At 33.1% G+C, this 27,346-nt stretch overlaps 1 pseudogene; it reads left to right on the top strand.

Moving 5' to 3' along the window:
- The window catches only part of LOC149535087 (RNA-dependent RNA polymerase 2-like), a 93,970-nt pseudogene extending 67,005 nt beyond the window's left edge, over positions 1-26,965 (top strand).
- Positions 26,966-27,346: the final 381 nt, after the last annotated feature.

A 27,346-nucleotide genomic window follows, 5' to 3' on the forward strand; every position in this document is an offset into this window, starting at 1 on the left:
TTCTACTGCACCATACCTCAAAAGGTGTTTTTCTATCTAAGGTAGGATGAGGAGACCTGTTAAGTATGTGACTAGCATTGTTGATTGCTTTGACTTCAAGTGATGGATCTAGAGACTTGTCTTGTATCATGCAACTTGCCATTGACTTAAGAGTTTGGATCTTTAATGCTGCAACATCTGTCTTGTGTAGACTAAATGCTAGTGGATTATGAAGATCAATTCCCTCAAGCTTGCAAAATTCTTTAAGTCTTTTGTTCGCATATCTTCTTTCATTGTCCATCCCTAGAACTTTGATGGATTTCCTTGATTTCTATTCAACATGAGTCTTAAAGGCTAGAAACTTATCCAACACTTCATTCTTGTGATGAAGAAAGTAAACCCAAGTGTACCTTGAAAAGTCATCAATGAAAGTAAGTATATAATGACCCTGGCTAACTAAAGTCACTACAAAAGGACCTGCTAGTACCATGTGAACCAACCAAAGAACAACTAATGCTCTTGAAGACTTTCCTTTATGTAACTTCTCCTCTAGATGCATATCCACTAAACCTATTGAAAATTCACTTGTGGAAAATTTGATTGTAGGTAGACCTTTGACCATTTTTTTTGAGAAAATTTGTTGAAGATAGCTTAAGGCAAGATGACCAAATTGCTCATGCCATAATTGCATTTGTGAATTAGATTGAGTCAACACGGCTTGTGAAGAATACTTGGGCACAAAATGGGAGAAATAATACAACCTTTTGTTATGATTAACTTCCCGGCTACAGCCAGTAAATCATCTTTTAGATTGTGCACTTCTACTGAGTTAAGAAGGAACTCAACTTTATGACCATCTCCAAGGTGAGTGATTTGGTAAATCGAGAGGAGATTAGAACTTAGGTTTGGAACATAGAGAACATCTTTAAACTCTCCATTTTCCATCTCCACATTTCCTTTTCCTTCAACTTCTATTTTTTATCATCTCCCACAAATATGTGTGGTACCTTAGACTGCTTCAATGAAGAAAAATTCCCTTTTGAGGAACCCATATGATGTGAGGCACCTGAGTCAAGAATCCATTCCTTTGAAGAATTTTAATTTTCCATGAGTGCTTGCCATTTTCCCTTTGAATCTGATGAAGACCCTTTCTCCTTATAAGAATTAGGTAGTGGATCATTATGTTTCTTCATGATAGTCATTAACTCATCAATCTTTTTATGATAACACTCATGTTCTTCATGACCCAATTTCTTGCAATGAGCACACTTTTTCTTGTCCTTGTTATTGTCTCCCTTCTTATTTGAATTTGAAGACTTGCCTTGTTGATTTGGTTATGGTGTTGCCTTTTCTGCATCCTCTGATTCATTATTCTTTCATTTCTTATTCATGTCCTTTCCTTTATTCAAAGATTGACTAGCTGAATGTTGAGAACCCTCATTTTTGGCCACCAATGCCTTAGACTTTGGTGAATTGATAATCCCCATTGATTTCAACATTTTTTCTTCTTTATCCAATAGATCAGCATAATCATCAAAAGATACTTTCTAATAGGCAAACCCTAATGTAGTCTTTGAGGTGTTATAAGTAGAAACAAATGTGGAATACTCAGATGGTAGCTTGTTATGAATGAGATAGATTAATCTATCATCTTTAATAGGATTACCACAATTAGTAAGCTTTTTCCTTAGCTCATTCACATTAATGATGAAATCCTATATAGAATAAAATAACTTAGGATCTAAGGAGACAAGCTCATCTTCAATTTTAAAAACATCCTCTTTAGAAAATTTACCATATAGGTTTTGGAGGGTATCCCAAGCTTCCTTGGATGTACGAGACTTTTGAATCTGATACATGATCTTGTCATCAACTCCTAAACAAATATCACCTAGGGCTTTCCTATCCATTGCTTGCCAATTAGTGATTTCACTGGCAGATACTTGACCACCTATTGGTTTAGGAAGGGTACCGTCTAAATATTGAGAAACTCATTTATGCATTAAATGACACCACATTTTAATGGACCATGTAGCATAGTTATGTGGAGTTAGTTTTGGAAACTTAAAATGTCCCATGATGCAAAAAATGAAAGAAAACTATAGAAAAGAGGAACACAATACCAAGAACACCCCCCCCCCCCCCCCCCCCCTTTTCACTAAATCAAGAGATCCCCACCAGAAAAGATGCTTTGGGCACTTTATATGTAGTGCAATTACAATGGCCACTTGGAAATTTTGGCCTTAGTAGATTTCTAATTTTTCCTTTTACAACCTCCTTATGGATTTCAAAACTAGAACATTACAATGTATCTCAAATATACAACAATTTTGAAGATATATCAAAGTATTACAATGTAGACAAGGACCTAATTCTGAAAGTGACACTTTTGTCCACAAAACCTTATAATCTGATTGTAGATCTAGAAAGTAGACAAAAAATAATGCACTTTAAAAAAAATGGAACTTGTTTTCATGTCCAGATGAGCCCGAATGGAGCATTTGAAGTTGCAAAATGTAGGATTAAATAGGTACAGTAGCCAAAAGATGCAATTTTTGACAAATTTGTGCACCAAAACCAAAAAAGAGTTGCACCACTAAAATTTTTAGGAAATTCTACCCAATTTTTTAAAAAAAGCACTTGATTTGGAGTTTGAATGACTGAGATATGGCCTCCCAAAGTTGAACTGCAAAATAAAAAATCAATATGGAGAGGGGTTACATCACAAAAAGATGGGGTTAAATTTGATGGTCATATGACCATCGTAGTAGTTCAAGTTTTCCCCTGAATGGCAGTTAAATGGCTATCAAATTTAGGGTCATAAAATTGATGATGTTAGTGACTCCAAGCCCTATGATGACATCAGCATGATATAACCTTGTATGAACGGTATAGACTAGGATGACATGTTCGACTATTATAGTGTATGGAGTTGACTACACATGTATGAACTGGTGAGGGGGTAGATGATGTGGATGTCTATGTAAGTGTCTAACTGGGTGTTGATTGTGCGATGATGCAAGCACTAGCATGGAAAATCTCTCCATGTGTTGATGGATAGCTATCTGCCCGCATTTCATGTGGATGAGTCATCATTGCTACATGTCTTATAATTGGCATAGTCTACAAAAGTTGCATGGTGCAATAGAGTTGGGTATTGGAGATGGAGATGTAGTGGCTGTCAGAGGTTCAAACTTCCACCAAGAATGTGGGTCGATGCCACCGGCGATCAAATTTTTCCATCAAGAGACACAAATATATGTTAGAGTTAGTAGGTTTTATCCCACATTTCTTATGGGATGAACCTTGCCAGTCTTTGAAAGAAACAACTCAGGGTTATTGAGTAACGAAGCCGCTAGGCTATTGGGCTCTCGCTGGATTGTTTGTCGACCGCCAAGTTTGCTTGCCAGTCTGGTGATGCTGCTAGATTTGTTATTGCCGACCCATGGAAAAATATGTGTCCATCAATGGAATATAATTCTCGATTTAAATTGGTTTAATTTAGATGATTGAAGCCTTGATAAGAATATTCCTTAAAATAACAAAATATTCCTCCCAAATTACAGGGCCGAGGTGTCACTACCCAGTTCTACAAAAAAAAAATTCTCTGCTAGCCCAACTAGGATTTTTTTTTGAAAATACCTGCAAATTGAAAAATAATTATAGAGATTAAAAAATAATTACAGAGACTAAATTAATTCATATTTAATAGATCGAATAAATCATACCCAAAATTACAAATCAGTGCCTTGGGGTGCTGGTTTGCAAAAGTTTTTTCCTCACAATCAAATTTAGCCCAAGATGGGTGAATTTATAGTCGATCTTCAATGAATCAACATTCTAGACACAATAGCGAGGTCAGATTTGGCTCTAGACACTCCCAATTTTTGTAGATGCTTTAGATTTGGGTCGAGGTGCTGAAGCATTAAATGGTCTCGAATGACTATGTGAAGAGAATTTCCCCAAGCTTTGATACCATGTAAGAATTTTCCTTAGGGTAGAATTCACCCAAGACCAAGGAACTCAAACACAAGTACAACACTAGACCAAAGAGAGAGTATGATTAGAATGATGATATATTCATTCAATATTCTATATGAAAGTACACTAGGAGTGCCTATATATAAAGGCCTCTGGAGAGCTTCTAGAATGCATATAAGCCAGCAACATGATAAGTCATACAACCAGGCACATGTCCACAAGATATGGGTTATCCTCCATTAAGCACAAAAGTAAGTGCAATGATGAGAGGATAAGCCTACAATGGTGTAGCATGCAAAATAATGTTGTAGACAACATGTGCTAAAATGGGAGTGCGAATAATTGTGTTATCTACATGAAAACTCAATGAATGATGCAAACTCTAGTGTTGTAGACAGCATGTGCTAAATTAGAGTTGCATACTTCTGTGTTGTCAACATGACAACTCATGAGAGTACACAAACTCCTAAGTGTCTCACCTAAATAAATAATAAAATAATGCATTAAACTAAGTAAACTGAAGTAAAGTGTAAATAGTAAATACTTATTTACAACAACAATATGGAGCACCTTTCCTTGTAGATCTCCAATTTATATCAATACAATATCTTGATCTTCCCTTATCATGTTGGCATTCATTATGATGATTCTTTATCACCACATCCCTTCTTTGCTTTGTCTTGTCTATAGTGCACTAATCTGCATTGGCTTGTTGTTCCCTTTTGCTTTTATTTTTCTCAACACTTCTATTGTTTTCAATCTCTTACTTCTTCTTTCATATATCATTCATTATCCATATACTTCAACACACAAAAAAAAAATTCAAACAATGTGTGTGTCTCCTCTTCTTTGGGTGTCAAACCTTTAAAAATCCTACCCAAATAGGATGTATTAAAAATTTGAATCATATGTTTGAGATCTTCATGGAAAATGTGTGACACCTACATCATAGGGTCTAGACTAGTATCCCTACTAGTCCTATGCTAGGCCTAGGTGTAGGCTGTCTATTTTTTCAGATTTGAATCTTGTAAGCTCAAATATGATCATTTGTCAAAGATAAAAGTAAGTAAGTGGCTTGTCAAGAGTACTCATGAATTTATAGCACTAATGACTTGGGCCAAGAGAGTGAGAAACAAGCTCAATAGCAAGTAGCTATCATAGAGAGGTAATTGGATTTTTTTACAAGTGATCATTAGTGAAATTTTTAGCTTAAATTTGATGAACTAGACCTATCTTTTCAACTTAAAACAATACCTAACATGGATATTCTTTATCAAACTTAGGTAGATTGAAGTGACAAAACCCCTAAATCAATTGTGATGCAATTTTGACTCTATTTTGGAAGCACCAAAGATTGGGTAATATTCTTCAGAGAAGTAGGTGATATTTGGTTGACACATTATATTGTATGATAGAGTTCATAGCAGTTGGGTGATACTTTTCTCTTATATGATATTTTCTCTCAAACGAGGTGATAGACTTTACAAATTATAACAAGTGGTAGATTTTACAACAAGCAAATGATACTTGTTTAGGTATGAAATGTTGCATGATATTTCTCAAAAGGCCAAGTGATAAAGAGTCAATGAACTATGAAAAGTGTAGTTTAAGACCTCAAAATTCTACATTTTGAGTATATTTCATGAATTTTTTAGACTCGAATGTACTATAGATAGCATAGGACCTCAATTCACAATAGAAAATAATATATTATGAAAATAGTAAGGGTAATTCACATGTCTCAAATAGTTAGACAAGGGAAAAAGTAACCTTTCCAACATGCAATTAGGTTATCAAAGAAAATTTCTATGAATACTACAACATTATTTGATGTTCAAGAATGTTTACATAGTTTTTTTTACATTCAAAGAAACATGCCAAGCAATGCTACCTAAGTTCACAATTCATCACTTAACAAATTGCTGCACGCTTGATGCCCATTTGCCTCACACCAAGTGGTTACCCATAGGAGATATTGGAATTTTCATGGAGATGTTATTAGCATAACCAAGGGGACACAGATGGTGAGTGTATGATCTTGGGGTGATCTAGGTAATCCACTAGGATCAGTCCTTGCACCAAGAAGTTGAGTGGAAAAATGAGGTCACTTCTAACCTAGGGTGTTTAGATAGGGCTTCCATTCATAACACTTCCTTTTCTCCCAAATACAAGACACCTTACCTTGCAGCAAGTAATGGACCTCATGGCAATAAAAGTAGCTTAAGCATTCTTGCCTAGAATTTTCCTCATGGTTCTAATCCCACAAGTACTCATACTAAACAAAGACAAGCACTTAATCTACCAAGGTTTTTTGTCCTCAATAGCCTTGAGTTTATAGTGGGTTGGAATAGTTGGGTTCTCTTGTCCCCACTTGGGTTATTCCTCTTGATTTCTCAAGATCAAGCCCTCTAAAGGATTCTAAACTACATAATTTCTAATTCATTGCAAGGGTGAAGATCATACTCTCCTATTCCAATTGTTTCCCCTAAACATACTAGGAATATAAATTATCCCACTTACTTTCAAAATATAAGGGTGGATCAAGATATCTGATTCACCACAAGGGTGAGCTGCATACATCCATACCGCCAAATAACTCTATTTGCAAGTTTTATGTGCCTAAAAATGAACAACTAGTAGAATTCTGCACACAAAAATAAATATATGTACACTTGTTTATTTTCTTTTTATGCTTTTAGGTAGTCTTGAAAACAACCATTAGTCGCCTTTTTGCATTTGAATATTTGACATGCATTCTTTTTAGAGAAATTTTGCAAGTGTTTAGAGCAACCCTAGAAGCAAAAATGTTAGTACAACAAGGGGTTAATCCCAAAGAACAGAATGCCAAAGACCATAAATTGACTAAAGAACTCAAACAACAAGGTCTAGGCTAAGTGATAGTTTTTTGATGACAAATTATCATATAATACTTTTCAATATAGGGGTGCAATACTTCTATGATGTGTGATATATCTCCCTATATCAGCATGATAAAAAATTATATATTGGTGTGATAGAGTTTTGTATAAGTGTATGATACTTTTACTGGAAAAGTATTGCACATCATTACTGAGAACTATTGTATGATAGTGATTAAGTATCACATGATAATTGTGACTGCAAAGAAAAAAGATAGAATAGAAAGCAAAAAATGCAACATAAAAGTTTAGATTGAGAGGCAAAATCAGGATGCCTAGCCCTAGAGTGAGTGCCAAAAATGTACACTAAGAAAGTTCAATTCTCTAAACCCTTCTATCCAAGGTATCCCATATATTGGAACACTTGAATGTTGGCTTAGAGCTCCCTATCCATGGAATGCAAAGGTTTGTGATTGTGCATATGAAGATTTCTCAATTAAGCCTTAGAGACACAACCCTTTTTAGTAAAGCATACAATGGGAGATTCCATAGACAAGAGAAAGAGTGCAAATGTCCAAGAGAGATCTCAAACATGCAATGCAAGGATGAAGTATGCTATGATGGAATGCAAGAATGCAACTAAGCTAAACAAGATGAATGAGTTACAATGATTGCTATTAGGCTATGTGAGCTATGTTATAACAAAGGAAACCAAGCTATTCTAAATAAATCTAGTGCTAAGATGAAGGATGCAAGAATAAGGTAAGAAGAATAGAAGTTCTCCTCAAGTGCTCCAAGAAACTAGTCAAGAAACCTACAACATAACATTAGCTCAAAAATGGGATCCTTAGAGAAGGAGAGATCTCTCCCTTTTAAAGATGTACGAATGGTTGAGATCAAGATCAACAAATGAGTGATCGAGCATGGGAGTTGAATTTTATCTTGATCCATGTGTAAGAGAAATTCAACCAATAAAAAGAAGTTAACTTTTCATGTGAGAAAAAAAGCATTTTTTTTTAATTTTTAAATAGGAAAAAGACTTTGTGTGTACATTGAGTAGGTTAGAAGAATGGGGTCTTTTACTTAATTAAAAGGGGAAATTTTCTTTTAATAAAAAATGGAGTTAGGATATTATATTCAAACTATAGGTTAAAATCAAATAAATTGATTTTTAGAAATTTGGCCTAGGAAAATGATTAAATAAGTGAGCCAAAATTATGAGAAGGGGGATTAATAGTCTAGATGATAATTTTTAGGTGATTGCAGTGATCATGTCCTAATCTAGGATAGAATGAATGACATATTTGGTTCTCTTAGGTGAGGTCCTTTTACAATCCACCAAGTAGTAGGAGAAAATGGCTTCTTATTGGCTTTACCATAACAAAAATCCTTTTGAAAATCCATATAATGCATATCTAAAGCATTAATGTAAATAAACTTCAGATAAGTACCCAAGTACATAATTTCTAAGGCTTTTTAGATTTTTAGGATCTTTTGAGTCTTTTTGTTTTTGGTTGCCTGAATCTATAGTCCAATGGGGTAGATGAAGGAACTTAGAGGTATGGATTCTAAATTCCTCATTATTTATAAGAACAAGCATGTTACGTTTCCCAATTTAAACCAACTTTTTCCCCCAATTTTGACATCACAAAATTTAGATAAAACTAGGTAATTTTCATATGTATTTGTAGGTATATCATACGATTTTTTGGTGTCCTAAGTGATGTGTTAAGAAGGAAAATTATCATCCTTGAATTGTACTATGTTTTATGATTTTTGTGCATCATTTTAGAAGGTTTTTTGTCAATCTTATCATCATCTTTCATGACATACAAGTTATTCTTTCTTGGCAACCTTTGAGTTTTTAATAGCATTTTCTCAGTTTGGTTTTTAGTTTTTAGTTTTCTTTTTTCCCCAGATTGATAGCATGTTTAATTCCAATTATTTTGAGCTATATTAGGCCTAATTTAGAGTTTTCTATCAAAAGTTATCAAGGAGTTAAGGATTTTGCAGGTAGGATTTTTTGACTTATCAAAAGTAATTATTGAGTTAAGCATTCTACACGTGAGATTTTCTGACCTGACTACATATCTTCGTTCTTTAATTTAAATCTCTCTTAGTGGAGTTTTTATTAGCAATTACATCACATGAGAATTTTCATTTACCTATAAGGTGAATTTAAAACTCCAATTTAAAAATTCAATTAAAGATATGTGAGGTTTAGATGATTATTTAATAAGTTTTTAATGTAAAAGTGGACTTTTTAAGTCTCCTAGTATATCTCTTCATTAAAATTGGAAATACATGTAAATTTCAACATATGAACCTATGTGCATGTATAAGTGATGATTTTAATATACATTACATATTAATTATTTTTCTATTACTTCTAAAATACAACTTAATGACTTGCAAATCTATTTGAAAAGCCCACCATGGGTTTACAATGGAAAACCATTAAAAGTTTTAAATATGCAATGACTTATTAAAACCTCATTTTTGCATATAAAGGGAAAAATAAAAGGGTTTTCAATATTTACTTCCTTTTCTAAAGCCCATATGGGCCAATTGTGATCAAGTAAATGTCATGTGTCACACACAAATGCATATTTAAAATCCTTATAGGGAATTATAGCTAAAAGTAACATATACAATAAGGATAAAAGTTGCTTCAATGTATGAAAATTCTTATTTAATAGTTGTATATGATATTATAAGGGAAAATGTGCTTTCTAATACATGCAAGCACTTCTCTCAAGCTTTTCAATGATAATTTTGTGCTAAAATGCCACTTGTCTTGCATGTGGTTGGAATCTAAAGCTCATTTTTTTGCTTGGAAAAAAAAAGTTTATTCTTTTTTCTATTTAATCCCTTCTCTAAATATTGGTTATTGGAGATGTAGGTAAAAATTTTGGACATTACATGCATTTTTTGAGTTTGTGAAACCCATTTTGAGATGGGAGGGAAAAACATGTTTGTATCTCACTATAAATGATAATGCAAAGCCCATTTAGAAGAAAAAACAATTGATATGCTTCCTATATTTTACATCTAGAAACATGTTTTGGGATTCAAATAGAAAACAACATTGGATTTGGGGCTTGAAAATAAAAAAATTAAATTTTTTGAGTTGGAAGTGCAAAAATATCATTAATGTGACTATATTCTTCATTCCAAAGACCATTTTTGGGGTCAGAAGTTAGGAAAAAAAACCCATTAATTGAATTTTTATGAGTATCCTAAACCACAATTTTGAGTTGTAATAGGAAACCACCCATTGAAGAGATTTTATTTCACAATCAAAACCCTCTTTTTAAACTCCTCAAATCAAGGACAACAAGTTGGGAATTGGCTGCATGTATTTTATATTTGATTACAAAGAAAAATACCTTCTTCATGCAAGCATCTCCATTTGCAAGTTTGAACAATACTTGAATTTTAATATTATTATGCATTTTGTTTCTCAAATATCTAGATTTGTAAAGAACTCAATGTTAGCATGAATACTAATGATATTCCTATGGGGGAGTATCCTAGTTGCTAGTGTGATTATATATTGTATTCATGGTAATGTTGGTGATTGATTTCAACATACTAACAAAGTAGCAGACAATTTTTGAGGTCATATGGTTTGAGGATTCAAGATGAGGTTAAGAAAAGTTGAGGACATATTCTACAAAGTGTCTCAAATCCAGGGTTAAGTGAGCATGCAAAAAGTTGGAGACTGATGACAATTATTCAAGATTTACAGAAGACAATATACAAATAGAGTTCCTGAGAACTGGTTTCTGGTAATTATTGATATGAGAATGTTTTGAAGTGAAGAACCTGTAGTGGAAAAATCAACATTTTGTCATTGATTTTAAAATTGTTACTTTCTATTAAGGTAACTACTTAGTTGATGTGAGTACTATCATTTGTTTGATTTATGAAGAGGATTTGATCAAATGAGATAACGAGAGCACCTAGAGGAAAGGTTGAGTTATGGTATGAAAAAGGAGTATAGAGATCAATTAAGATAGTGATGATATAGTGTATTATTTATCTACTTAAGGTTGAAAGGGTTGGATATATTGATTAAGTCTAGAAGAACAAGTATGAAGAATTGTGTTTACCAAACTTGATTGAGTGCACAGTAGGCATCGAGAAAAGTTAGTGCAAGTTGAGAAAAAAATTAGTTGAAGCTAGGAAAAGTGAAGATTTAGTATATGTTGAGTGAACATAGTATAAGTTGAAAAAAATTTAGTTGATGCAGAACATCAATAAACTTTAGTGTTTATTGAGTAAACTAGTGGAAGATGAGTGAAAGAATGATATCAAAGTTGAATGACAACATATTGATGTCAATTGCCAGTATTCATGTTAAATCATAGATTTGAAAAATGTGAGCTGACTATTTTATTTTCTTGAATTATGTGAAGCATGTGGGAGATAACTATGATTAGTAGGTGGTATAGAATTCAATGTAAACCATTTTGTGGTGAATTCAAGAAAGATTGAGGAATATGTTTCTAGAGGAACTCAATAAAAAGTGGCTAGATTCATTGTATCCTACCTAATCCTACCTAACCCTAAAATGCAAAATTAAAGTTAAATGAAAAAATATCTTAAATATATATTTATAGAGAGGGTAAGAAGAAAAGGTTCTCATGCGTGAGAACCTAAGGAAGACAAAGAGTCTAGGGTATTGCTTCATTTAGTGGACGAACAAAAGAGGTTTCAAATGGCATGCAAAGCAAGAAGGCTTAAGAGTATGAATGCTTGAAGGATGAACAAGCTATTAGAGCTGAAGTGTATGAAAGCCAAACAAAATGGAGGGCTGAAATAGAGATCTATAATCTGCAAGTGAGTTGTAATGTGTTGTCAAATCAAGCCTTATTATTACTTTCTTATTATTGTATTAGTCTAGGGTAAATCCTTTGGATTAAGGTTGACCTAATAGTCATTTGTAAATCCTTTAATCAAATGATATTCCAAGTGAATGATCTAAAGTCCTCTAACAAGGTTCACTCCTAATAGAGTAATTAAAAACCTCTAATCAAGGTACATTTAATAGTGTGTATTGTAACATTTAACAACATTGGCCTTTCATAAGTTATTACTTTAGAAGAGTGAGAATTTGTAGCATGTTATTGCTAGTTTTTTCCAAATTGGGTTTCGACATAAAATCCTTGTGTCAAATTTGTTATTGAATCTGTTATGTTTCATGTCTACATTTTTGCAAAGTTGTTTTGATCTAGGATAGTAACCTACAAAGTTTAAGTATTATATGATCTAATGGATGCATGCATAATAAGGTTTTATGGATATGGGTCTACTAAGCATTGAAAAGTTTTATTTTTAAATCTATACCTTAGATAATTGATTCACCCCCCTTCTCCTCTCAGTTATTCTAAAGAATTTCAGTAATTGGTATCAGAGCCATCTGCTTAAGAGGACTAGTTTGAAGATGCTACAAGGAAAAAGATCAATATTTCAAAAAGAGAAGTGAGCAATCTCAACAAGAACAACTTCCCTGCATGGAAAAGTCTAATGAAGCTACACCTAGGAGGTCTTGGTGATCATGCATAATCTACCATTATTGCTGAGCATTTATATCCTACCAGAGCCCTATGTGTTGATGATCTAAAAAAGAAGAAAGAAGAAAATCAAGCAATTTTGGAGATTGCATCTACCCTAAGTTATTCTAAGTTTGATAGCATCAAGGTTTGTGATTCTGCAAAGAAGATGTTGGGTTCTCTTCACACCATTTATGGAGGAGACACAAATGTTCTAAGAGCCAAATTTTAAAGTCATAAAGGTAAGTTTGATGATATGAGAATGGAAGAAGATGAGAATGTTGCTCAATATTTCTCTAGAATAAAAGATGTTAATGCTATAAGAGGAAATATTGGTAGCATACAAGATGATACCATATTAAGAAAAGTATTGAGAACATTGTTTCTCATCTATGCTATTATAGTTTTTGCCATACAAGAATTAAGATGTATACCAGGTTCTAATCTAACTCTAGAAGGTTTTGTAGGTAGGCTCACTTCCTTTAAGCTCTCTAATTTTGATAATTTCAAACTTGACAATGTTGAATCTTCTTTCAAAGCTAAGCTACCATTAAAGGAGCCTAAAGAGAAGAATAAAAAGGTCAAATATGTTTCTAGTGATAGTAACACAGATGAGAAGGATGTAGAACAACTTAAAGCACTGTTAGAAAGGAGATTTCTACTATACCCTTAATAATGGTGTAGATAGGGTTATGAATAGTCAACTTGTGGCTATCTTAATCCTTAATTAAGTCATGTTATCATTATTATATTATTATTTAGGTAGGTAGGTTGGCCTAGGTGTTATGTAGGGTTGTGTCTATTCAACCTAAGCATAATTAGGTATATATAGGAGGTTGTGAGTCTTATTTCAACATCATAATGTGAAGTGTGTTCTAATTGGAGATATTTGGAGGTTTCCCCCTCAAAGTGGCCTATTACTCTTAGTTATTATCAAGTATTTATATGATATTTCATATTATTTCTTCTATTGTGCAAGTTATTTCATTACAAGTGGTATCAGAGTAGGATCTTGGCACCATAGAGGCAAGATTATTTCTCAACATTGGTGTGATTTTGGGAAGAGCATAACTTTCAGATTTTAGTGAATTTTTCAAATATTTTTAAATGGTTTTTGAAGACCATATTAAAGAAGCTATAGTCCAAAATTTAGAGGAATTGGAGCAAAGTTGAGAAAATTATTGTAGATTTCTACACAATTTATTAAGATCTTCATATCTCTCATATCCTGTTGAATTGAGGTATAACTTGTATTAGAGGAGCCTAAATTTAAAATCTTGGAGAAATTGAAAAAAAGAATAAGAAAGATATTGCAAAATTAGGAAAATTCTCTCTCAAGATAGCAAATTTACTAATTTTTTTGGGATTTGTTTTTCGAGTAAGGGTATCTTGGCCCTAGTAAGTTACAATAAAAAATAAATAAATTAGAGAATTTACATTTCATTTGTGTGATTTATTTCAAAAATATTGGTTTCCATCATGATGGGGCCTTCGAAAAGAGGCAAAAAGAATGCTACCATGCTAGGGAAATCCTCTAATCAAGATTGGGAAGCAACAGAGGATAGTAATTCCAATGAGGAACTTAGTTAGTACAAGGAAGAGATTACGAGGGATATGTGTGACCTACAAGAAGACATATCAGATATACTAAGCATGTTAAGCACCTATATGAATGAAACACGGAAGGAGCTCTCAAGAAATCAAGGTGAAACCTTCAAGTTGACTAATAATGACACAAATTTTATTAATCCTATGGGATTTGAGAGTTTTTTTTCCAAAGGAGGATATGCACAAATTTGATGCCAAGGATCCTCTAACATGGATAAATCAAATGGAGAATTTTTTGATGTACATCAAATCTCATATAGACAAAAAGTCATGATGGTTTCCTTATATCTAGACCTAGAACAATCCATTTAGTATCATTGGATTTGTACTCATGGGAGGAAAATGGGTCTCATTGTATCATGGTCAATTTTTATAGAAGACCTTGAAGCACAATATAACAATAGTGTGACAGAAAACTTCTTTAGCCAACTTTCTAAGCTTCAAAAAATAGGATCAATTAAGGATTATATTTAAAAATTCCAAAATTCTTGGGTGGTCTCAAGGATCACATTCAACGTGAGATATGCATGTTTTGTCCCAACTTAGTAAATGAGTCCTTTATATTGGCACATAGTGTAGAGGAGAAGTTATTGATTCCTAGAAAGCAAGGGGCTAATGTGATAAGAGAAAATGGATATTCAACATCTTCTCTTCCTCAACCTACTAGGTTGACACCACAACAAATTGAGGAGAAAAGAGAAAAAGGGTTGTGTCTTAATTGTGACAGCAAACATAGTCGAGGACATAAATGTAGTGAAAAAATAATAATTCTATATTGGAGATCCAAGTGAGGAAGATGAGGATGAGCCCATATCAGAGGAGGATAGGGAGTCAGGTGAGGAATCACATGATCCTCAACCAATCATTTCTTGTCATGCACTTTCAAGTTTTAGTGCACTACAAACTCTCAAGGTAGTGGGTTTATTAAAGAAACAAAAAGTAATAGTGTTGATCAACTTAGGTAGTACTCATAATTTCATCAACAAAAGGTTGGAAACTCTTCTAAATTGTTTTATATATCCAGCCCTAGAGTTTCAAGTTTTGAATGTAGATGGGAGCACAATTGTTTTTTAGGGAAGTGTCATAGCATTAAATTATCCATGGAAGATTATTAATTGGATACCCCAATGTATGCAATATCCATGGGTGTAATGAATATTGTTTTGGGAGTGAAATGGCTTACTATGTTGGTAACAATTGAGATGAACTTCCAAGAACTATTCATGCAATTTCAATCAAAAGGAAAGGTAGTGGAGTTAAGGAGATTGAAGGAAAAATCCCCACAAATGGTAAGCCCTCATCAAATGGAAAAGCTTCTTAAGAAAGGTGCAGATGGATTTGTGGCCAATTTATGTTCATTAGAAGTCTCTTAATCTAATTCTCTTACTCATCTATATTTACAAGTAATAATTGATTGTCACTCAATGATTCTTGGATATATGCCTAAAGGATTTCCTCCTAAGAGGGATCATGACCATGCCATACAACTAGTTCCAGGGATCTAGCTACCAAATATCAAGGCTTATAGGTACCCACACATACAAAAAAGTGAGATAGAAAAAATTGTTGAGGAAATGCTAGAGGCTAGAATTATCAAGCATAGCCAAAGTGCTTACTCCTCACTTATTGTGATGGTGAGTAAGAAGGATGAAACTTGGTGCATGTGTCTAGATTATAGAGTGCTCAAAAAGTACACCATTAAAGATAAGTTTCCTATTCTAGTCATCAATGATCTTCTAGATGAATTAAATAGAGCTATACATTTACCAAGTTAGATCTTAGATTGGGTTATCACTGAATTCAGATTAAGGAAGAAGATATTTTGAACTCATAAGGGTCATTATGAATTTTTGGTGATGTCATTCAGTCTTACCAATGCACCATCTACATTCCAAAGTTTGATGAATTCCATTTTTAAAAAGTTCTTGAGAAATTTTGTGTTAGTGTTCTTTGATGATATATTAATTTATAGCAAGACTTGGGAAGAACATTTACAACATGTAGATCAAGCATTACAATTACTCGAAGATCATCAAATCTATGCTAAGCCATCCAAGTGTGCTTTTTGTTTTAAGGAGGTGGAGTATTTCAGACACAGTTTCACATGAAGGAGTAAAAGTGGACCCTAACAAAATTAAGGCTATCATGGAATGGCCTATTCCAAAAACTATTAAGAAGTTGAGGGGTTTCTTGGGATTGACAGGATACTATAGAAGATTTGTTAATAATTATGGTCATATAGCAGCACCCCTTACCACTTTATTGAAGGATTCTTTTCATTGGAATGAATTTTCTAATGTATCATTTGAGCAATTGAAGAAGGCTATGTGTACAACTCTAGTGCTTTCGACTTCAGACTTCACCAAGGAATTCATTGTGGAATGTGATGCTTCTAGAAATGGAATAGGAGTAGTTCTCATGCAACAAGGTTGACCAATTACTTTTGTGAGTTGTTAATTAAAAGGTAAGAATAAAATCAAACCTATTTACAAGAATGAAATGCTAGAAATCCTTTACACAATTAAAAAATGGAGGTCTTATTTGATGGTTTGACACTTCAAGGTTAAGACAGATCATGATAGCCTAAAATATTTTTTGGAACAAAGACTATCATCAAAATGGCAACAAAAATGGGTCACAAAGATGTTGGGATATGACTTTGAAATTGTATACAAGAAAGGGAAGGAAAATATTGTGGCCGATGCACTTTCTAGGAAGGATGAAAAAGATGAAGCCTTATTGTGTGCACTTTCAATATTACAAGAAAATTGGGTGGTAGAAGCCAAAGAAGAGTGGAAAAATGACGCTACAACAAGTAATCTCATCCAAAAAATAAGAAGTGACCCTAGTAGTTTAGATAAGTTTTTTTTAAATGGGGATATTCTTTGGTATAGAGAGTGCTTGTATCTCTACAAGTATTCCACTCTTAAACACAAGATTCTCAAAGAAATACATGAGTCCCCAATTGGTGATCATTTAGGATTTTTGAAGACATATCATTAGGTCAAGCAAGAGTTTTTTTGGGAAGGGCTAAAAGGTGATGTTCAAAAATTTGTGGCTGAATGTTTGGTTTGTCAAATAAATAAGGGGCAAAAAATTAAGACACTAGGTCTCTTGCAACCTTTATCTATTCCTAGCCAATGTTTGATAGAGGTATCCATTGACTTCATTACAGGGCTTCCCAAATCTAAAGGTCATAATATCATCATTGTAATAGTTGATTGCCTCAATAAATGTGTACATTTCATTGCATTATCACATCCTTTTACAATAAGTATACTAGAAAAAGTTTTCTTGGAGAATATCCAAAAACTACATGGTACACCTAAGGTTATTGTTAGTGATTGTGATCCTATCTTTATTAGTCACTTTTGGAAAGGTTTATTCTCATGTTTGGGTACTCAATTAGCTCATAGTTCTTCATACCATCCTCAATTAGATGGACAAACTAAGGATGTTAATAAACGTTTGGAAGGATATCTATGTTCTTTCACTTAAGAAAAATAATCTCAATGGGTAGATTGGCTACCTCTTATAGAATGGTGGTACAATGCTTCTTTTCATATCTCCTTAAAAATGTCTCTAGGCACTTTATGGATATTATCCTCCTTCCATCACATCATCGTTAAAGGTGTCACCAAGAGTTCAAGCAGTAGAGGACCACTTGCTTCATCAACAATAGGTACTTTTAGTACTCAAGGAGAATTTAGCTATGACACAAAATTGAATGAAACAACAAGCGAACCAACATTGTAGTGAAAGAAATTTTGAAGTTGACGACTGGGTCTTCTTGAGATTGCAGCCTTATAAACAAATCTCAATGAAGCAACAACAAAAGAATAAAAAATTGTCTCCAAGATATTATGGACCATACTAGATCATGAAGAAGATTGGTAGTGTTGCCTACAATCTTGAGTTTCCACCAACAACAAAGATACATCCAGTCTTTCATGTTTCTTGTTTGAAGAAGGTAATTGGGTAGAATATTCCTACTCAAAAGGTACTACCAAAACTTGATGAAGAAGGAAGAATAATTTTGGAACTAGAGTGCGTTCTTCAAACACGTACAAAGAAGCTGAGGCACAAAACCTTGACTCAATATCTCATCCAATAGAAGAACTTACTAGTTGAAGAGGCCACATGGGAGAATGAGGAGTTCATTCAAAAGAATCCACACTTGGTTAGCATTAAGGACAATGCTTCTTTCAAGAGAGGGGGTATCCTATGCCCTAGTTAATATTGGTGTATACAAGGTTATGAATAGTTAACTTGTGGCTATCTTAATCCTTAATTAAGTCATGTTATCATTATTATATTAATATTTAGGTAGGTAAGTCAGCTTAGGTTTTATGTAGGGTTGTGTCTATTCAACCTAAGCATAATTAGGTATATATAGGAGGTTGTGAGTCTTATTTCAACATCATGTTGGGAAGTGTGTTCTCATTGAAGATATTTGGACGTTTCCCCCTCAAAGTGGCCTATTAATTTCAGTTATTATCAAGTATTTATATAATATTTCATATTATTTCTTCTATTGTGCAAGTTATTTCATTATAATTTTAGAGAGGAAAAGGAAATTCAAAGGTAAGTTACCTATCATGTGTTTAATTGCAATGAGGTTGGTGATATTGCTACTAGATGTCCAGAGAAGAAGAACAATCAAAGTAGAGACAAATACAGAAGTAAAAGAGATGAGGACAACAATGATTACAAAGGAAAATGTAAGAAGCCTTGCTACATCATTGAAAGGAGGAATAGATCTGTAATGGACTATGCTAGGACACTCATGACGGAGAATAATATTGCTTTGAGATACTAGAGAGAGGCTGTAAGTATAGTTGTCTATACCTTAAACTATGTGAAAGTCAAGAAAGGTAACCATTCAATACCTTTTGAATTATGGTATGTATACTCACCCAATGTAAAATATTTTAAGCTATTTGGAAGCAAGTGCTACATTCTTAAAGACTTTAGGAATGGTAAATTAGATTCTAAAAGTGAAGAAGGCATATGCCTTGGCTATTCTACAAGAAGTAAAGCTTATAAGTGTTTCAATACTAACACTAACAAAGTTGTGGAAAGTGCAAATGTGAAATTTGATGAATATTCAGAGGTACATGAGGCTGAACCTATGAAGGAACTAGAGGAATAGAAAACTTTTGTATATGTTTATGAAGGTATGCCTATTAATGGAGATGCTATGTACCAAGTTGCAAATCAATAGTTGTTGTGATATTGAGCCTAATTAGACTCAAAGGTTTATTCGACATGATTTCCCTCAAGATTATTTCTATAGGGGTTTGGGGGTAGTACCCACAAGACGGGGTCAAGGGGTAATGTCCCTACAGGGTCCTGGGGCAACACTACAAGTGCACTTCCTGTTGTAGTATAGGGTGGGGTCGAGGGGCAATGCCCCCACGAGGCTTTTTAGGGGCCAAAAATGCCCTTATATTGTAAAAAGTGTCAGCTACTATTTTTCTATTATTCTAGCCCTAATTTTGTAAGTAGTAAAAAGCTTGTATAAAAATGCCTAGGATTAGGGATTTTCATAATGTGTGATGCAAAAATTGATTTTTTTAGTGGTATTGAGATATAAGGGATTAAAGATTGTAATTAGGTTGTAATCACTAGATAATAATAATATTGGAATTGTTGTTAGTGGACGTAGCCCAAGGATTGGGTGAACCACATTAAATCTTGGTGTCTTGTGTTCTCTTTTATGCGATCCACTATTTTTTGGTATTGGTTGTATTTACATGTAACTATTGGGTATGTGCAGGATCATGGTGTGCCAAAAAGTGGCGATGTGGATAAAATAGAGTTTGAAGACGTCCAAAAGTGCTTCAAAATCTGCTCTAACTTTTTTCCACCTATCCAAGTACCAAACCTGGAAGGTAAGGCTGAGCCTTATCGGATATCCGATAATCAGCATACTATAACAATACCATAATTATAATTATTATAATATAATATGATATTATTATTATAATATTATAATAATATAAAAATATTATATTATAATAGTATAATATATTATTTAATATTATATAATATAATATTATTATTATATTATAATAATATAATATAATATTCTATATTATAATATATAGTAATGTAATATAATATATTTAATATATATTATTAAAAAATATAATATAAAATATAATAATAATAAAGTAATATATTATAATATAATATATAATAAAAATGTATAATATATTATAAATTATAATAATATAATATAATATTTTATATTATAATATATAGTAATGTAATATAATATATATAAAATATAATATAATGTAATATATTATATATAAAATATCATATAATAATAAAAACATAAGATATTATATGTTATAATTAATATATAATATATCAGATATCCAATATTATATTAGATATCCGATATTGAATCAGATATATGATACTTGTGCACAACATAAAATAAAAAACACAGACTCGCGAGCCCATTATTATGTTTTTTGGGGCTAGTTTTTTGCTAGGGCGATTGGATATACGGTTGAATATCGGATATCAAATACTAAGGCATTTTTTTTTTCCCAACTCTTTTGAAACCTAAATTCAATATATTTTAGCATGATTTTATTTTTTTAGTTGAATCTAGGGTTTTTTTAAAAAAAATGGTTAAAATTTAAGTTTTTTAAAAATATATATTACGTTTTGCAATTCAATAGGAATGGTTGATCAGAATGATGACACTGAGGCAAGGAATAATATTCCTCGTAACCCCCCACCAAATGATCCAGTACCCCCACAAAACTATCCACCAAATGATCCTCTACCCCCTCAAAACCCTCCTTGAATCGAAGATTTGATAAATGAAAATCTCATCGAGTTGAGAGGTTTGCATAGAACATATAATAATGTACCCGCATTGGCTCCTATGTTATCCACGTTAAACACCATAGTGGATAACATTGAAACCCTTATGAACCAACAAAATGTCACTCTTCATTGGCATGATGAAATGCACGAGATGTTTGATGATGGTTCGGACTATGATGAGTTGCGGCCCTCAACATAACCAAAGGTGATTTGGCTAGCCTTTTTGCGAACTTGAAAATGGGTTTACTAATCGACCTAAAAAAATCCAAACTATCCATTAAATGGTGCACAAATGATGCCATACATGCAAACTTTTGGGATCATTGGTGGATGGTCTTTGATATCCCTCCACATGGCAATTTAGACATACCATTTTATTTCTTTAGAAAATTATATGCAGAATTTGTGTTGAAACTTAAAGTGAACTATTGGAGCATGAAGCCCAGCATGTGCTTAGGACTAGGAGCTCCTCAGGATAGACCCTCTTCCCAGTGAAAGAAAGCTGGCACTTTTGTCCCCCCCACTAATATCTCCTCTCCTCCTCCAGTGTAGCATCCAAATATTATGACAGAAGCTAGCTCTCAGACCATCAGATCCATTCATAGGCTGAGTAGCCTAATGATATCTCAGGCTAGGTCACTCCTACCTCCTCATGTTGATGATGTTGGTGCCAGTTCATCATCGGCTAGCTCATCACACGTTTGTGTGCCTCACACTTGCATTACGTGCAAGAATATTTTCCTAGGTCCCATAGGTGATCTTCCTAAGTATCATTTTGTATTAGATGAGGATACAATAGGTACATGCGTAGAGGCTACAGACCTTGATGCAGGAGAGGAGGGGAATGTAGAGGCATGGACTCCTTTAGTGTCGGTACGTGTATAAATTTTTTTGTTATGACATATGTGATTTAAGGTTAATTTTTATAATAGAGTAATTTTAATTTTTAAGCCATATTGACTTTTATATGTATGTGATCTTCATTCATGTTTAGTTGATGATCGAGGAGGAGCTCAGACAAATTGATGATGCCATGCTCTCGGCCATTTCATTTGGCCTTGAGACATCTATGGTACATTATGTTGTGTTCACATTTTTTTTTCTATTTGATATTGTAGCATGTATGGTTACTAAACTTTCTTTTATCTTGCAGGTACCACCTGTCCTGGGGGGACAAAGTGCGAGGGGTGAGCCAGCACACATTGACAAAGGAAAGGTAATTAGGTGCTTTCTATTTGATTAAATATCAATTCATTCTTGTAAAATTTTTGTGTTAATCCCATTTAATTACATTATTTATTGTATATAGGGTGTGGCTACTAGTGATGAGCATGTACAGATTCCATGTCGTAGACCATCAGGGATTTCCATTCAAACTGAGAGCCCCATTGTATGTATACATATCATTTATTTTTTATTATCCTTATCTTCATAAATAAATTCAAAACTGATTTCCATGATATTAACAACTACTATTTTGTATCTCATAGGAGACTCCTAGTGCACATGAGGTCCGACAGGAGAGTTATGTAGATTTGATGATGTGACCACTCTCTCCTAAGGAGGAGCCTACAATGGTAAGTTGTAGTTTGAATTCATGATTAAATATGTTATAAATTTAGCATGCTATGAATTATAATGTTATATTTTAAATTGTAGATTCATTTGACAAACATATTTGAACATATACAGCCCACAATCAGAGAGGTAGAAGCATTGCCAAGGGCATATGAGAGGACTCCTAACCGGTACAGGAGGTCAATGAGAGAGGTATTTATTATGAAATTTTGATAGTATAAATCTTCATTACAAAAAGGATCATTATGCATTTGAGTAATTCAATGTTAGATACAAAGAATCATATAAATTTTGTAGTCTAACTTTGGGTTTTCCATTTTTGTTTATGTAGGAGGCATTTGATCCACCTAGTGCAGTGAAGAGGCTACATTTTGATCATCCACTAGCACCCTAGGATAGTATAGTTGTCGTAGGATGCATCATGAGACATTTAGAGATGGCATATGCCACATTGTATACAAAAACATTGATATTATACACATTTTGATGGCATAATCAACCACATTTTATATGGATCTATGTATTTTGATATATATTTGAGTACTTTTTCTATGGATATGCTAGTCTAATTGATGAACGAATTACAAATATAGAAAACCAGACATCCATTCAAGAGGTGCAACATGTATTCATTGTCCATTCGATCCAACCCCACGTTTAGCTCATGATTTGGAGATATTTCATCAGCAAAATATGCTTTCCAATGCTTGAATTTATGGATATGTGCTACCATTTTGAGGTAATGTGAGTTTAGTAATGTTAAAATGAATTTTGTGTTCTCTCTACCTAGTAACTAAAATCTAGAAAAGAATAATCAGTGGTCGTAAAGGATTGGGTTTTCAGTTTGTATACGGAAATATGTTTCTTTTAATTATATGTTTTCTATTATATCTTAATTATAAAATCTATTATATAATGAGGCCCCGTGGGTTTAATATATTTTTCAAATAGTGAAGTCCCCTCATTTTAATATCTCTTTTAGATAGTTCAATTGCAAGATGTTTCCAAGTTGAGTACAAATATCTTTATGTGATGTACAATCTAGTATGAAATGTTGTTCAGTTTCAACCATTCCTTTGTTGTAAGAAATGCAAAATTTTCTCTTTCCTCTTGGTGACCAGACATCTGTTTGTGTCACATCTAAGATGGTGAGACCCAATCCTCAACTAAACAACTAAAATTCTAGCCTTTGACTCAATTTTAGCCTTTAAATAAGCCTTTTCATTATGTTCCCATATGGAGTTGAACTTTTTGATATAGTGTGATTTTCTGACCTATTTGTTTTTCTAACATGGAAGTCTTGAATTTATCTTCTACAATTTTTTTTTATGTCTCTTCATTGATATTAAGACATTCCTGCCCATTAATGTCCCATTTTCTCATCCACTTCTTTTGCTTCATCCAATTCTTCTTTCAATAGTCCTAATTCCTTTGAACAATAATTTTGGGTCAGTGATTTTTTTTTCTTCATGTTTTAGATTTTTTTAAATAGCTTAGCAAATAGATTATAACTGATGCTTCCATTGGAAACATCTTTGCTTCATTCAAAAGGATCTCATAGAGAATTATGGATTTAAATTTAAGATTATTGATGATTAAATGTTCTTTGATTTTTTCTAGCTGTCTCTAGTTAAGGTTTGACATACTACTCCCCCCAATCTCACAATTGTAGAGGACAACTGGCACGGCCAACAAAGAAAAGAGGGTTTTCCAATCCCACAGCTTTGGTTTCCTACACTTGTTTTGAAGCAGCTAAGAAGCTGCCCATCCTCTTTGAATCCTTTTTGTTCTACATGTGTCTTAAGGGAGCTTATTGTGGAACCAACTCATAGGTAATTTTATTCTGAAACTCTCTTCAAAAATCTTTCCCTAAGGATAAAGCTAACATGTTGCTTCTTCATTTTAAAGAAAAACATTATTAATTTGATCTTGCTAGTTTTCAGTTACTTCCCAACTTTGTGGCAAAAGAGCTCTAAAGCCTTCAAATGTTCTTTCAAACCATGAAAAGGTTTCATAATAAGAATAAGGCTGGCTATATACAAAAGTTGCTTTACCATGACTAGTTGAATACCTTCAACTATAATTTTATTTACCCATTCTTCTAGTTTGTCAATATATAACTCAAATAATGTAGAATATAGAACACACCACTATTTGACTCTAATGTCACTGCTAAAACATTTAGACATGTCCTCTTTAATTTTGATTTTACCACAAACTTGCTTATAAAATTTGAGTATGATAAAATTGTGAAGGAAGGCTCTAGTGAAGGAACTAAGATTTCCAAGCTATTGTAGCATACCACCTTAAACCTTCACCATTGAATGCATTATCATTTTTTCATTGCTTAAGCTATGGCATGGTCAAGCCTTGTGTTTACATGACTCAAAGCTATGTTGACCTAGGATGATGTTGAATTTGATAGCAGGAAAATGTCTTCTAACAATTGGAGATTTCTCTGTGAACTAGTGCCTTAATTAATGCTTTAGTATCATTTAGTTTTTCAATCATCAATTTTAAATTCTAGTTTTAACATGTTCATTATTAATAAATGGTATATTACAGTTCAAATTTTTATTATTGATTCATATTATATGAGTAATGATTTGTACATATTTATGACTTATAAGAATGTATGGTCTATTTAGCACTTATTGCATTCTGGCAATGCTGATATAGGTGACAAAACTTCTTAAAAATATCCATCCTTGCACTACTCTAACTCAAAACCTATTTAACCATAAAATTTTCAAGATCAAAATTAGTCAGTTCACTAGCCCATTTTAAAATTAATATCATATGAATTCAATATTTATTCTCAACATCTCTAGCACTGGAAAAGTCTTATTCTGAGTGGTTGAGCTAACCAAATGTTGTTAACATATATTTTGTCTTTTAAACGTAAACTGCAATAACATAAAAAAGATGTGTGACTTATATAGATAATAATATGAACAAAAGACATATAAGTAATTTTTGTAACATTAAATACTAACACATGATGCTAGATTCTCGAAGAAACACCTAAGCCTTCTTACTTATTGTTTGCTACTTAACCCTTTTCTAAGCATACTTACATGTTGACTTTCTATCACACCCACCTTTGATAACTAAGCATTTGTTAAATGAGGAAAAGGTAGTTGTTATCACAAACTATAAAAAAGGTATACAATTTCTGACGGATATCAAATTTTGCTGCCCAAGCAAGGTTTTAAATTCACCTCCCATTTCACATGCAATTGTCTTTTTATTACAAATATTATGGTACTTGCAAACTTGGAGTAGAATGCTAATAAATTTAACATGTGATGTTTTTTTTTTTTGTCACAATGGCAGTTTGGTCCAAGAATTTTTAAGAAGGTTGTAGTGCAAAGATCATGTTTGATAGTTGACCAGGATCCTTACAAATTTTGTAAAGAGGACATTGAGATTATCTGGTGTAGGACAACATATTTCTTAGCATTCTATAGCATTGGATAGTCAAATACATTTTGTCTGAAACTTTCTGATGGTATCGAGCTTACTAAAATCATTGAAAGCTTTCCTCTACATAGAGAAATGACAGAGCAACTTATTTTAGAAAATGGCAATTCATTTTCTCCCTTTCCATGTATGGTTCCAACTATTAATGTTCTAGAAGGTGTTAATCTACTTTATGAGATATTGTTTCAAATCAACTCTCTTATTCATCATGGGATACTCAGTGGCCCAACACTAAATTGTCACTTTTTTTATTTGCTAAATAATGAGTAGAAATAAGCTTTGCACATATGTCTAGCCTTAATAGAACTGCATAAATTGAAGTAGACATGTTTCGACCCAGAAACATGGCTTCAAAATCAAGTAAATAAGTTGCAAACTATTCAAAACTAGTTGAAGTCTTTGACAATTTTTGGACATAATGACACATTGAAATTCCATTGGACCCTAGTTACTCCAACTAGGGTCTACTTTTTAGGCCCCGACTTGAATATTTCAAGTCGATTGACAAGGCATTTTTCAAATTATGTTGATGATTTCCTCAAAGTCTCTTTTGTGGAGGAGGACTTTAATAAGCTTCATTCAATTGCTTTGACTACAAAAATTGAATATGGTTTTCATGCAAGACCACAAAGATCACAAGTATATGATAGAATATTGTCAATTTTGAAGGAAGGCATTACAATAGGAAAAAAAAGATTTGAATTCCTTGGCTTCTCAACCAGTCAGTTGAGGGAAAATTCAGTCTGGATGTTTGTTTCAAATGACGAAGTTACTGCTGAGTCCATTAGAAAATGGATGGGAGATTTCCATTGTACAAATGATTCAGCCATACATGCCATGAAAATGGGGCAACCATCTAACTCTTTGAGGTAAACATTTAATGTTTGAGATCATGAAGTTTCCCTTATTCTTTATAGTTATGTTCGTATAGGTGGTCTCAACTACTATTATTCAAATGGAATCGAGAATATTTCTTTACATCTGGCAAAGAAGATAGCTCATATTTGTCTATTGAGTATGCCTCCTCCTTCAATGTTCCAGATCATTGTGCTGAATCCAAAAAGAATGTGATCTCTCAAAAATAAGATAGGTTATTTTAGGCCTCAGCATCACCATCCTGTAGCATTCAATAGTTCATCGATAACCCTCACAAGCTCTATGTTATGACCCTTAAAAGATCGACATCGAAATGCACTTAGAGAACCTTGGGGACTCCTCAGTACAGGGTGGCTATGGACGATGGATGGCCTCCATGGCCAAAACAAGGGTTTCACTAGGGTTCACCTACCCACCTAGAGCTAATGGCACTGATGATTTGATGTCAAGATCAGCAGTTTCAAAGTTGCATTGTGGTGCACCTATGAACTAAGGCACACTACAAGTTTTGGCATCGAGCGAGATCATTGTGTTGAATCCAAATAGAATGTGATCTCTTAAAAATGAGATAGGTTA

Source organism: Cupressus sempervirens, chromosome 10, assembly GCF_028749045.1.
Source record: "Cupressus sempervirens isolate cs-2001-9-10 chromosome 10, ASM2874904v1, whole genome shotgun sequence".
In the NCBI taxonomy this organism is placed as follows: domain Eukaryota; kingdom Viridiplantae; phylum Streptophyta; class Pinopsida; order Cupressales; family Cupressaceae; genus Cupressus; species Cupressus sempervirens.